The sequence below is a fragment of the Sinocyclocheilus rhinocerous genome, unplaced genomic scaffold, assembly GCF_001515625.1.
Source record: "Sinocyclocheilus rhinocerous isolate Xijiao unplaced genomic scaffold, SAMN03320098_v1.1 scaffold785, whole genome shotgun sequence".
Lineage (NCBI taxonomy): Eukaryota > Metazoa > Chordata > Actinopteri > Cypriniformes > Cyprinidae > Sinocyclocheilus > Sinocyclocheilus rhinocerous.
Window position 1 is genome coordinate 557,686 of NW_015660521.1, and position 13,368 is coordinate 571,053.

A 13,368-nucleotide genomic window follows, 5' to 3' on the forward strand; every position below is an offset into this window, starting at 1 on the left:
AACGTTAGTTAATGCATTAACTAACAATATATCTAATAATAATGAGTCATACATTTCTTACAGTATTTATTCACCATGTTAACTACCCTGCAAAGGTAGTTGCTATGGTCGGCTTACAGATATCTTTTGCTAACCTTTTCCTGCCTAACCAGTACTTCCTGTGGAATCCATGATCCCCACAGTAGCACTCATACGGTCTTTCTGACTGACAAAAGTTGTTGTTTTGTGATCATATGCGCTTGTAAACGGCCCTGTATTGCTTCACAGAATTGAAGCACTTAGTCAGGTTTATGTTATATGAAGCATAAAGCATCACTGACATTATGTTTTACATCATAGTGGCACAATGCCACAACACCATCATCAGCACCGTGTTTCAGTGGTAGGCTTATTGAATCAGGACCTTGGAGGTGTTTTTCTATCATACTATGACTGTCTGCCCTGCCGTCTGTTTTGAGTGTGTGTGTGTGTGTGTGTGTGTGTGTTTTTTTCATGAGTCAGAGCAGATGAGGTTCGGGTGAGCCCTGCGGGTCAGTTGAATAGGGAGGTGTCACATCAGAGTCTGATCTCCGCTGTCAGTTTGAGATTGATGTCTGGCTGTGATATTGCCAACTCAAAATCCCCCCTCACACGCAGCTCTGCTGGCATCCGGCAATACAAAAATACACACGTCGCTCTCTGAGCGAGACAGCACTGTGTATTTATCACAGACTGCCACCAATGAGTTCTGGGATGGATTTTTGAGGTTGAGGGATCTGTCACCTTCAGTGTTTCTATTTCCTGTCACACAATCTACTCCTGTCTTTTACTCTCTCTCTCTTACCTCAGACAAGAGGTCAAATAAGGGTTAAGTTTTGTCCTTAGGAAATCCTCTTTTGAAATGTATGGTCTGTATATTTGTATCTGAAGATTATGTGATGTTTGTTCTCATGATCTCTTTCTGCCTTCATCTTTATGGTGTAAGGATGTGATTGTGAATGTCATATAATATATACATTATATAAATTATACTTTTTTCAATATTTAATTGAAAAAATGTTCAATAACAATATTGAATACAAATATTAATTTATATAAATATTAATTTCTATTGAAATTTACTTATAAAATTGTATTACATATATTTAGTTTAATATTATATAATATTTCTGGTGCACATAAAATATTTTAGATAGATAAAATAAAATCTAATGTTCTATGTATCTATCTATCTATCTATCTATCTATAGAAATAGAAATGTTATAGAAATATTATTATTTTACAATTTAAATTCTTACAATTTAAAATAACTTTTTTCTATTTAAATATATTTTAAATCCATATGAATATATTATACTTCAGTCTTCAGTGTGACATGATCCTTCAGAAATCATTCTAATGTGCTTATTTGTTGCTTAGTTATTATAAATTATTACTGTAAATGGTTAAATAGTTAATTTTGAGGAAATCTTCATACATTTTTTTCAGGATTCTTTGATGAATATAGAACAACGTTTATTTGTCACGAAACAGACATATTTTACCGCATTATAAATGATAAAATGAAAGATTAATTTTTTTGTCTGTCTCATCCTAAAGTTTTGAATGGTATCATGGATTCTTCAGAAATATTAAGCAGCAACTCTTTTGAACCTTGATAATAACTAGAACAAACATACACAAATTTATATACACACACTGCTACCACGAAAAAAATTAGATACAAACTTATACATTGCAAAGCATTAAATTACAAAATATCAAACCAAGTGACTTTTATTTTGAAGAAAGAGAGCACAAGCACACTTTTCTAGAAATAGTTTGCAAAAACATGTTTGTTAGGTTTAAAATGCTAAAAAAACAATGCTGTTCAAAATAATGACAAAAAAGTATTGTGACAATTTATGTTGGTCAAGTGTTAATTCAATACAATTCACATTTATTTATGTAGCATTTTTTTTTACAATACATATTGTTTCAAAGCAGCTTTACAGAAGATGCATGATTATCCATTTTTTATGTTCTCAGTTAATATAAAATGCCATATAAAAACCATTTTATCATCTATCTCTTTGCCATTGGCCACCGATAATGAAATGCCAGACGCTTTCATGAATCTCCGCTTGAGTCATCTGTGGTGTGAAGAGGCCATTCTTCCTAGCCGTGTGTTTTTCTCTCCACTCCTTCTGTCTCTTTTGGGATGGCAGTTTGTGTTGTGGGCTGTTTTGTCCTGTCTATTCTGTTTCTTCCATTATAAGAGACAGATTGTGTGACTGCTAGCACTGCTAACCAGCCCCCTACACCCCTCTCAGCGGGGCAGCTCCAGCCCGTATCTCCACTTTTGCTGTCCCATCCTATTACAGCAGACCGGGCTCTCGGTGCGTCTGCACAGCTTGTGGCAACGGTCCCCTGTGTCTCAGACCTGCTGCCCGGGGCCAGGAGACTGACTGCTGCTAGACGAGGCCTATGGGCCTCATCGAACACCCATACGTGTGTGTCCCTCTCTTTACATACTGTGTTTTCTGTGATCTTTGACATCAGGTGTGTCAGTCAGAAGTCTTTTTTTGTGTTCACGTGTGGCAACATACAGTACAGGAGTGTGTGAGTGTGTTTATGTTTGCCTGACCACCCGGGTTATCTGCAGTGGTCCAGTGTCAAATGAGTCTGTCTGGAAGCAGCGGCTCGTTTGCCTCTGGATTGATGGACTGAACTCTGCGGTTTTACTAACGAGGCCCTGGACGGCAATGCCTCAGACCAGAGCCCACATACATCACGTCACGCACTGCCACCACGCTGTGTGTGTGAGATTATATGAGCTTTGAAAAGAGACACTGTCCTTCTGAAATTATCAACAACTGAGAGATCTATCTATCTATCTATCTATCTATCTGTCTGTCTGTCTGTCTGTCTGTCTGTCTGTCTGTCTGTCTGTCTGTCTGTCTAGCTGTCTGTCTGTCTGTCTGTCTAGCTGTCTGTCCGACCTTCTGTTTGTCTGTCTGTCACCTATCTATCTATCTATCTATCTAGCTGTCTAGCTATCTATCTAGCTGTCTGTCTGTCTGTCTGTCTGCCGCCTATCTATCTATCTATCTATCTATCTATCTATCTGTCTGTCTGTCTGTCTGTCTGTCGTTCTATCTATCTATATCTTAAAAAATGTGCATTTATTTTTTGGTTTAAGAAATTATCACTGAGAGATCTATCTATCTATCTATCTATCTATCTGTCTGTCTGTCTGTCTGTCTGTCTGTCTGTCTGTCTGTCTGTCTGTCCGTCCGTCTGTCTAGCTGTCTGTCCGTCCGTCTGTCTGTCTAGCTGTCTGTCCGTCCGTCTGTCTGTCTGTCTAGCTGTCCATCTGTCCGTCTGTCTGTCTGTCTGTCTGTCTGTCTAGCTGTCTGTCTGTCTGTCTGTCTAGCTGTCTGTCCGACCTTCTGTTTGTCTGTCTGTCACCTATCTATCTATCTATCTATCTAGCTGTCTAGCTATCTATCTAGCTGTCTGTCTGTCTGTCTGTCTGCCGCCTATCTATCTATCTATCTATCTATCTATCTATCTGTCTGTCTGTCTGTCTGTCTGTCATCTATCTATACAGAACAAATGACATCAGGATGGTTTTGATACGTTTGGATTGAAGCAGCTGTGATTGTTTCTCTACTATTTTTTTACTATAAAGGCTATTGTTTTAACATCACTTTTTCTTGTCATGCCAGCCATAATTGCTTTAACAATCTCCAATCAATCAATGAACTAAATGAATGGAAGTAAACTGAATTGATAGCTGCAGTCATCCAGGTTAGGCTTTAGCTAGCATGTGTGCTAATCTGCATGTTCTATTATAGGGACCAGTACGCCTCAGAGTTGTTCCTCTCCAGCTACTCCAGGGAGAACAATTACTGGACCAGCGAACCACAATATATGTACCTCGCAGAGTTACGGCGCGCATCTGTACGCAGTTTAACACCGTCGTGGCAGGTATTTCATGTTTCCATTCAGTTTGTTTCTTTTTAATGCTTTTTGGAATTCACCTAATCATGTCATCTGATTTTTTTTTTCATTTTCATTAAAAACTTTATAGCGGACATATTCCACCCTTTCATAGCATTATGGTTCCCTGGGCTATACTTATAATGTTAGTCAATGTTTCTTGCACCGAAAATAGCTATAATTTAGTTTTTATATAACCATCCACCTTCACTCTGGATCTGTAAACTCTGGATTGAAATAAATCTGACCCAAATGCTTTTTATTCTTTTGACATTCTTGCAGCTTAGACGTATTCATCATGCTATTATTTCAGCACAATTGTTTTTCACCCAAGAGCATTTCCATTTGTTGTGTCACAGACCTTACATGATGAACAACAGGGCCACAGGGTCCACATAAAGGGTCACAGCACCAGAGCCCTTGCAGAAACATCTTGTTTTTAAAACCACATAATTTCAGTTCAAGTCTTCACTGTGTATTTAGTCGATATCTCTTTCAGATTAAAAGTTTTCCGGAATACTACAACATATATAGGTCATTTTGACATTATCATAATCATACAAACAGCTGAAATCCTGCAGACTGCATGGAAATCTTGCCTTTGACTTAAGGTCTAAGCTTTCATTCAATAAGCATTCAAAACAATCTACCTTTGTGTCCTTCGTGTGACATTTTACTCAATCTCTATTCAATGAGCAGAGCCAGGAAGGGTTTGATGGTTTAATACATCTGGCAAATTGACTTAGAACGTGTAGCTTGAAATAACAGACCCTGTGGGTTCATTTATATGTCCAGACAGAGGTGTAATGTAGTTGTTTGTGTTGTGCATCTCTCTTGGGTGTCTTCATTATTTAACTGCTCTATAGATATTAGCATAATTCCCATTAATTCCTATGCAAAGTTTAAAAATGCATGAAAGGTTGGTGGCTATTACATCCAAATTCATTGAAATATCAAAGGTGAAGTGTGTATTTTTTTAAATGTTAGTTTTTCCAGTTGCATTGATTTAATGTGATGATGAAACCTAAGCTGTTAACTTAATGTTTCATAATGTCTCATAATGTCAATTTAAGGCTCAACCAATGCTGCATAAAGGAAAAATTAATAACGAACAGGAGAAAATATTTTAATTTCACATACTTTTTAAATTAGGTCAACTACAGAACTGCCTATTCATATTTTGTCTCTTGTTCCTCTCGTTACATTAATAGGCTGCAACAATATTTATTTTCATACATAATGCATGTAAAGAAGTCTTGCATCATGAATGTTAGAACAACTTGAACCACTGAAGCTGACATAATAGTACAGATGTGACCTGTATCATCTCTGCCTGGACACAATAGCTGGGTTGGCCTTTTAATACGGCTGCTGATTTAGACTGAAGCTGGCATTTGAGAGCTCTGATTTATGCTCTGACCCAGAGGGAGAAACATAAAGGAGATGGTCAGAGTGACCTTCATCCATCCATTGCTTTCTGTCCAGCCACGGAGGATGTGTCTTATAGTCTTGCTGTGTATGAACTAATCAATTATTGTCATCACAGGCAGGCGCATTAGGGGTCTAAACAAATTTCAGAAAGCTTTGTTTATTATTGAATCGTTAGGGTCTGTGCGAATACAAATCTCGCTGCTCTTCAGCAGTTATTGACAAGATGAGTGTTCAGATATTTGGCTTTTAGAACATTTGTTAAATAATTAATGATTTTTCAGTCAGATGAGATATGGGTCATTCCTACTATTCAGTACATTTTTAAATAATTTCATATTTGAATATATTGGATAAAAAAAATAAGCTCACAGTTTTAAAGATGGAAACCTAGGAAACCTATCACAATATTCCAGTTAAGTGATCATGAGTAAATTCCAAATAATTTTACAGTCTAGTTGGTGTTTTTGCCTGCGTTCTCAATAACACTTCATGTGTTGTTAGTCTTTTGTTAAAGGATGCAATATATATATATATATATATACACACACACACACATACATATTAATATATAAATATTTATTTATTTATTCCTTTTTTGCAATATTTTATAGAACTATAAAATATATATCTATATAGATTACAGCACAAGCATTTTTTTTTTTTTAGGTTTTAGAGTTAAAAAAGTACTGCATAGAACTAGAGTGACCCATACTATAATATGATTTTGACAGATTTTTTTGTGCAAATCAAGTTCTGTAAGTCAATCTGGTTTTGTGAAGTTACACATCACTAATCAAATGAATGAGATCTAATCACTCATGTGAAAAGTGCCCCTCTTGTGTTTACACGTGGTATTACATGAACAATTCTTACCGTCTGAGTGTAGAGATTCAGGCCCATTCAGCTTTACTTTTTTTCATAATGATGGTAACCTAAACCGTAAGTTAAGACAGCTTCACATGCTGTACATAAATCTAAAGTATGCTTAATATGATGACGTTTAGAGACATGTCAGATCCTCTGTGTTCCAGCTGACATGTTCTCCTGCAGGAACTGGACATCGACTCAAATGGATGTACTTTATGTGGACTTATTTATTTAATCATTCATTCATCTTGGTTATTTCTGTCCCGGTCGAGCTACTTTTGACAAATGAATGAGATCTAGTCACTCATGTGAAAAGTGCCCCTCTTGTGTTTACAAGTGGTATTACATGAACAATTCTTACCGGCTGAGTGTAGAGATTCAGGCCCATTCAGCTTTACTTTTTTTCATAATGATGGTAACCTAAACCGTAAGTTAAGACAGCTTCACATGCTGTACATAAATCTAAAGTATGCTTAATATGATGACGTTTAGAGACATGTCAGATCCTCTGTGTTCCAGCTGACATGTTCTCCTGCAGGAACTGGACATCGACTCAAATGGATGTACTTTATGTGGACTTATTTATTTAATCATTCATTCATCTTGGTTATTTCTGTCCCGGTCGAGCTACTTTTGAGATGTATTATTCATTCAAGCGTAGCTGCAGGCATTGTAATCTAGAGGGCACACCCTTCATACTTCATGTCAATGCATATTTCAGCAGCAATACCAGTCTTAAACTTCAAGCCAGTGCTGTGCAGGATGAAACATTATTACTGACCTTTGACCTATAATCATGTGTGATATCCAGAGGGTGGGCTTTTATTTATAATGCCTTTCTTAAGAAGCAATGTTGTTGCATGTGCATTCTGATTGGTCGGTTTACAATCAAAGGAGCCTTTATGCTATCAGCCTCCTCTGTAAAGCCTGACTTGTTACATAATAGTCAAAAAATAGTGTTTTTTTATTTATTTTTTTAGAATGGTTTGTGGAACCTTTTGACAAATTCTTAAAAAAAAGTTTGCATATGTGTTTTTGTTAAGTGTCATATTTGATATATAGTGTTTATATTTTTGCTCATATGATGAGAATATGGAGCTTGAGTACACCTCAATTTTATTAAGTGGCCCAAACTGGTGCAGTTGCTGATATTTATATGGCCAAAAATTAGGATGAAACCCAAGCTCAATGTAACTTAACAGGATCTGTATAACAGTATAGCAGACATAAAATGCATATAAATGTCAGTTAACGCTAATTCCCAATAATATTTCAAATAATCATTCCTCAATTTTATTCCAAATATATAAAATAAGGCATTCCAAAATCATGCCTTATTTTAATCACACTTTAAAAAATTTTTTAATGGAGTATGGATAATTAAGTAATCCTAAGTTGCTTCAGTATAGTGTGTTCATCTTGAAATATTACTAAAATATAAAAGTTGTTCTCTTACACAGCAAAAAACACATGAACCTGACCTGAGGGGGGACATTTTTACAATTATTTTAATTTCACAGTTACTAAATGGACTTTTTACTTGCTGAAAAAGACTAAACTTTCCATCAGATGACAGAAGGCATGTAGTAGATTGTGTAGAACGGGTTTTTCAGCAAAGTTTTGATCATGATGATAACATTTGCACATCAAATATGACACGGTAGGCTTTACAGGGTTAAAACTCACCTGGGTTACTACAAAACAAAAGCGTTTGCATAATATCCATCTAGGTTATGCACACTACTAAGTTAAACTGATAAAAATAACAGATCATTTAGATTCTTTGGTATATTTTTTTGCCTCCTCTGATGGACTTTTGAACATTTTTTCCATGTTGATTGTGGTGAGAAGCATGCCAATTTTCTGATTAAAATGAAATAAGGGCTTTAGGAAACTAGAGATAACTGCAAAGCCACCACACTGTACTTCATCTCCACTGCGTGAACTCAACAGCCTGGTAATCTTTTCTAATTAGTATGTGCAAGACAGCTGAATCAAAACATGCCCGCTAGGCCACTGGATCACACTTTTTTTTAGTCTTCATTCTGAGCTGCATCTTCACTCCAGAGTGCTTTTATGCAATTTTATGCTGCTCTTCTGACATGCTTTTTCTGTAGGTGCTAATTAGGTCCATATGCCAGATTTTATTGAGCCCTTGTTTTTTTTCTCACCTTTCCTCACACCTAACGTGGATGTGCCGAGGGATAGAGCAGCTCTCGTACCCTTTCGTCTCAGTGACAGACCCAATCCAGGCCACAGAAACAGGCTTTTGTGCTCTGCTGAGTTCACACTTGATGCACCTGTGCTGCACAAAAGGTCCCAGTACACGTTTGCATTCTTGCTTCTATTCCACACATCTAAGGGTTTTATGAATTATAAATTCAAGGCAGTCTGGTTTAGAGAGGTTGTGTCGCCAACAGTATAGCCATCAGAATTTTAATTCATTTTAATTCATAAGTTGAAACTTAATTTTGAATTATTCTCTGATATGTAGAATGCATTTTTATTAGACGTATTCCTCTAAACTAAGTTCAGTAGTGTCAGATTGATTGAAAATATGAACAAAACATTTTCAAATGTTGCCATATTGCTTAGAAATAAGTTTTTTTTTATTGTCATCTATGGTTCCATGAAGGACCTTTAACATCCTAGGAAACTTTTCATTCCACAGAAAGGTTATTTATAGTAGAAAATGGTTCTTTAGATCAATAAAGTGTTTTTACACTAAGAAAAAATTCTTTGAGGAACGCAAAATGGTTTTTCTATGGCATCTCTGCAAAAATACCCTATCGGTAAAGTGCCACAAAAATGTCCTGCACATTTTTGAATATATAATCATGTTTGAATATATAATCATATTATGACTTTGAGGTAAATTAGAGCATTTTAGTTTTTTTTTTACCACATTTTTTACCATTTAATTACTACCATCATTGTTTATTAATATCATCTAATGTTTCTACCTCACATGTTGTGTGTATGATATCATGTTTATCGGTTATTCATAATTAAATATATTAATGAAAACATTGCCATTTGCAACATATTTTACCTCTTCCAGGATATTCAACTAAAAAATATTTGATTTGATCCATTATCATTAAAAGTGGGTGTTATATAGAGAAAAGAGCTATTAGTAAACATTATTCATATCACCAGTCAAGGAAAGTCATTTCAGAAAAACATAAAAGAACCTTCCATTGAACAGCTCTTAAAAAAAAAAAAAATTTTTTTTTCTTAGATGGAAGAACATTTAAAAAACTTTTTTTTTTTTTCACTATGAAGAACCTTTTGTGCAATGAAAACATTCAATGGATGTTAAAGATTCTTCATGGAAACATAGACGCCAATAAAGGACTTCTTTTTTAAGACTGTAGATTGATTTCATGTTCACTGTAAAAACTAGAGTAGTTATGTGAAATAATTAGAATTTCATTCCTTTTTAAAACTACATCTTTAAATTCAAATTTAAATTACAGTTCTGTATTCTATTTGTTTAAATTCAGCATTTGAAACTGAATCAAAAAGGCCTTCTCAGCTGTGATCTGTAAAGTCACTTGTGATAAAGAGGCCAGTCACTGAATCAGACTGGTTCAGCAACTCGCTGTCATGATTACAGCATGGTCAGTCACCAGAATATCACTTAACACAACAACACACTCCATCACATGTGCACACACCCACAACAAATACTGCAGATAGAGCAGATAGGAGAAGCACGTTTGACCACACATTATGACATGAAAGATTCATGCTAATGCATGTGAAACATGATATACTTCACTAAACACACATCATGAAATCACTCACACAGATACTAAGACGCTGCTCTGATCAGTAATGCTGTTGCCCAACACAGCCATGCTGGAGCACCACCCCTTGTGGTGTCATCATCCATAAGAGAGGATGCTGGGAGATGACAAAAGACTTCTGTGACAGAGTTCATGTACGAGTAAACAAGCTCACTGGGTGTTTCTGTTGATAGTACGCAGCTCTGAGTGGGACCATTGAGGTCATACTTGTATCTCGGACAGGGTGTTGCTCATATACTGCACATAAAATGTATTATGTTTCTATTGTTTTATGTTCTGTTGCTTTAATTATAGCAGTTTATTTACACTCAGATATTAGTTATACCAGAAGCTTCTGCATGTTCCAGAGTGTCCTTTTGTAATTTAGATGTTTTAAATTTAGATCTGAACAGATACATTTAGATTCCTCATGAAAAGACAAGGGAACTGTAGTGCTTTGGCTTTGGAGTCTGGCTTTGAGAGGGTTTGTTTGTTTTATTGTCGTATTTAGACATGTTTGCTCTGAAAATCAACACTGGAGTTTTGACACTTTGTCATTTGGTCCCTCGTGTTTCAGCAAGGACTTTAGATAGACCATGCACATTTATAATGTTCCTTAATTTAGTTTTGGAAATATTGGTTGTTTTCTGTTTTGTTTTATACAGCACAGGTTGATACTGATTATAAGAAAGTCAAAAAAGAAAGAAGTGTATGCTTACAACTTCTTATATGTATTGGCAGAGCATGGCATAAGGTCATGGGGTTAATTCCAAAAGAACACACGTACTGACATAAAGTATGCATACTTTTGTGTACACTACTTGCAAGACTTCTGAAAAAATTAACAGTGCTTATATATAGAATTAAGTTATGGAACATTGATTTGGATTTATAATCTTTCAGAATATCTGTTACTAAGTACATACAAATGGTCTACAGCAAAATCAATATGGTTATAAAAATAATAATTTAGATATAGTGACCACCACTTATTACTTTTAATGAAATTAACACAAAAGGTACAATAAAATCCTGTTTTATATTGTCAGCAAAATTAACACACGCATATGGCCTCCGTTATCTAGTCAAAAAGATTTATATTTGTCTACAAAACTAATTAATTTACATTAAAAAAATTATTATCGGGATAAACTTTAAATCATTCAGTCAAGTCTGTCCAAACGTTTGACTGGCAGTGAACTTTCCTATAACTCAGTCTTTGCATCAGCTCTACTATTTATGATTTCATATCAACTACTGTTGCATCAGAAAATGACTTCTTTAAACTGTTAGTGATGCAGAAACTATTCCTGGAGCTCTCTGTGAGTGCTGGGACCATGTCACCTTGACGGTGTTTGAATGAAACTATGGCTGTGTCTCATTACCTATAGTGAGCTGCCTACATTGAATGCATTTTGGGGCATTCTAGGCAAGTTCTGAACCAGCCGAGCCGATGTTGCCCAAAAATGCAGTTTAGGTAGGTAGGCAGCTCACTACATTTTACAACTCAACCTTATGTTGCCTCTTGTTGCCTCATTCGAATGGACAGCTGATGTTGTCGCCTCAGTGTGGAGGTGTTGTGTTCACCCCAGTGGCCTCCTCATTTGGCTTGGTATTTTCTGTCTGGTCTGGCCCAGCGGGAGAGCAGCTTGGGCTGCAGATTATCAGACCTCATTATTCAGGAGCGAAGAGGCCTGATTCTGATGTTAGGATGAGAAGAGCTGTTATAATCACACCCAGACTTATAGCTTCTCAAGAGCCAATCTTCTTATACTCACACTCACAAAACTGATTTAAAGTCTTTACTACTTTTGTGAGCAATATTCAGTGCATTCAAGTTAACTTAATGAAAGTTTGAGGACTCGTTTGTGTGTAGAATATGCACAAATGCAATTATACATTCTAAAAATGAAAATTCTGTTATAATTTACTTACCCTCCTCATGTTGTTCCCAAATGTATAATGCTGTTTTTTTTTCCCAGTGGAATGCAAAAGGTGAATTTTTAATTAATCTTCACGAAGCTCTTTTCCATAATGTGACCGTTTATAATGACCTTTCAAGCTCCAAAAGGACCAAAAAAAATCATTAAAATAGTCTATGTGACTTGTGTGCTATATTCTAAAGGTCTCTGCACACTGAGTTCGAAATTTTCGTATGCGTTTTTTTCGTATTCATTATCCTAAAAATTCATCACACACAGAAACCTTGCACACTGAGTCCGATGTGTATTAATTAATCCGTTGCGAAAAAATTTGCAAAACAGCACTAAATGGAGTCTTCAAGCAGTGAGGATGATTTTGTTGTCTTCTCGCTTCTTAAAAAAAGAGAAATATTGGGTCCATCCAATCCTGAGATATAGAGAGGAAGGAGAGTTCCCCCTCAGGAGCAGCGGGATTATCACGGGCGATTCAAAGTTTACTTCAGGATGTCAGTGGCTCAGTTTGATGCTTTGCTAGCGATACTAGAGCCACATATTAAAAAGAAGACCACCAATTTCTGTGAGCTCAGTGTGTAAGGATCTTTACAGTGCTTTGTGCTGCGAGACGAAGTGGATGAACTTGACAATCTCCATGGATTTTTGCGTTCGCTTGTACAGTGGCTCTGAATTGTCAAAACACCTCTCAGAATGCCTGCTATGGATGCGAAAAACGGATTGACATAACGTGAGGTCGTATTTATTTTTTAACGTGTGAAAATTTCGGATGAAATTTTCGGACTCAGTGTGACTGTGCAATGACCTTTAGTCTTCTGAATTTCTTTCTGTTATAATTTACTTACCCTCCTCATGTTGTTCCCAAATGTATATGCTGTTTTTTTCCCCCAGTGGAATGCAAAAGGTGAATTTTTAATTAATCTTCACGAAGCTCTTTTCCATAATGTGACCATTTATAATGACCTTTCAAGCTCCAAAAGGACCAAAAAAAATCATTAAAATAGTCTATGTGACTTGTGTGCTATATTCTAAAGGTCTCTGCACACTGAGTTCGAAATTTTCGTATGCGTTTTTTTCGTATTCATTATCCTAAAAATTCATCACACACAGAAACCTTGCACACTGAGTCCGATGTGTATTAATTAATCCGTTGCGAAAAAATTTGCAAAACAGCACTAAATGGAGTCTTCAAGCAGTGAGGATGATTTTGTTGTCTTCTCGCTTCTTAAAAAAAGAGAAATATTGGGTCCATCCAATCCTGAGATATAGAGAGGAAGGAGAGTTCCCCCTCAGGAGCAGCGGGATTATCACGGGCGATTCAAAGTTTACTTCAGGTCAGTGTCAGTGTCAGTGGCTCAGTTTGATGCTTTTGCTAGCGATA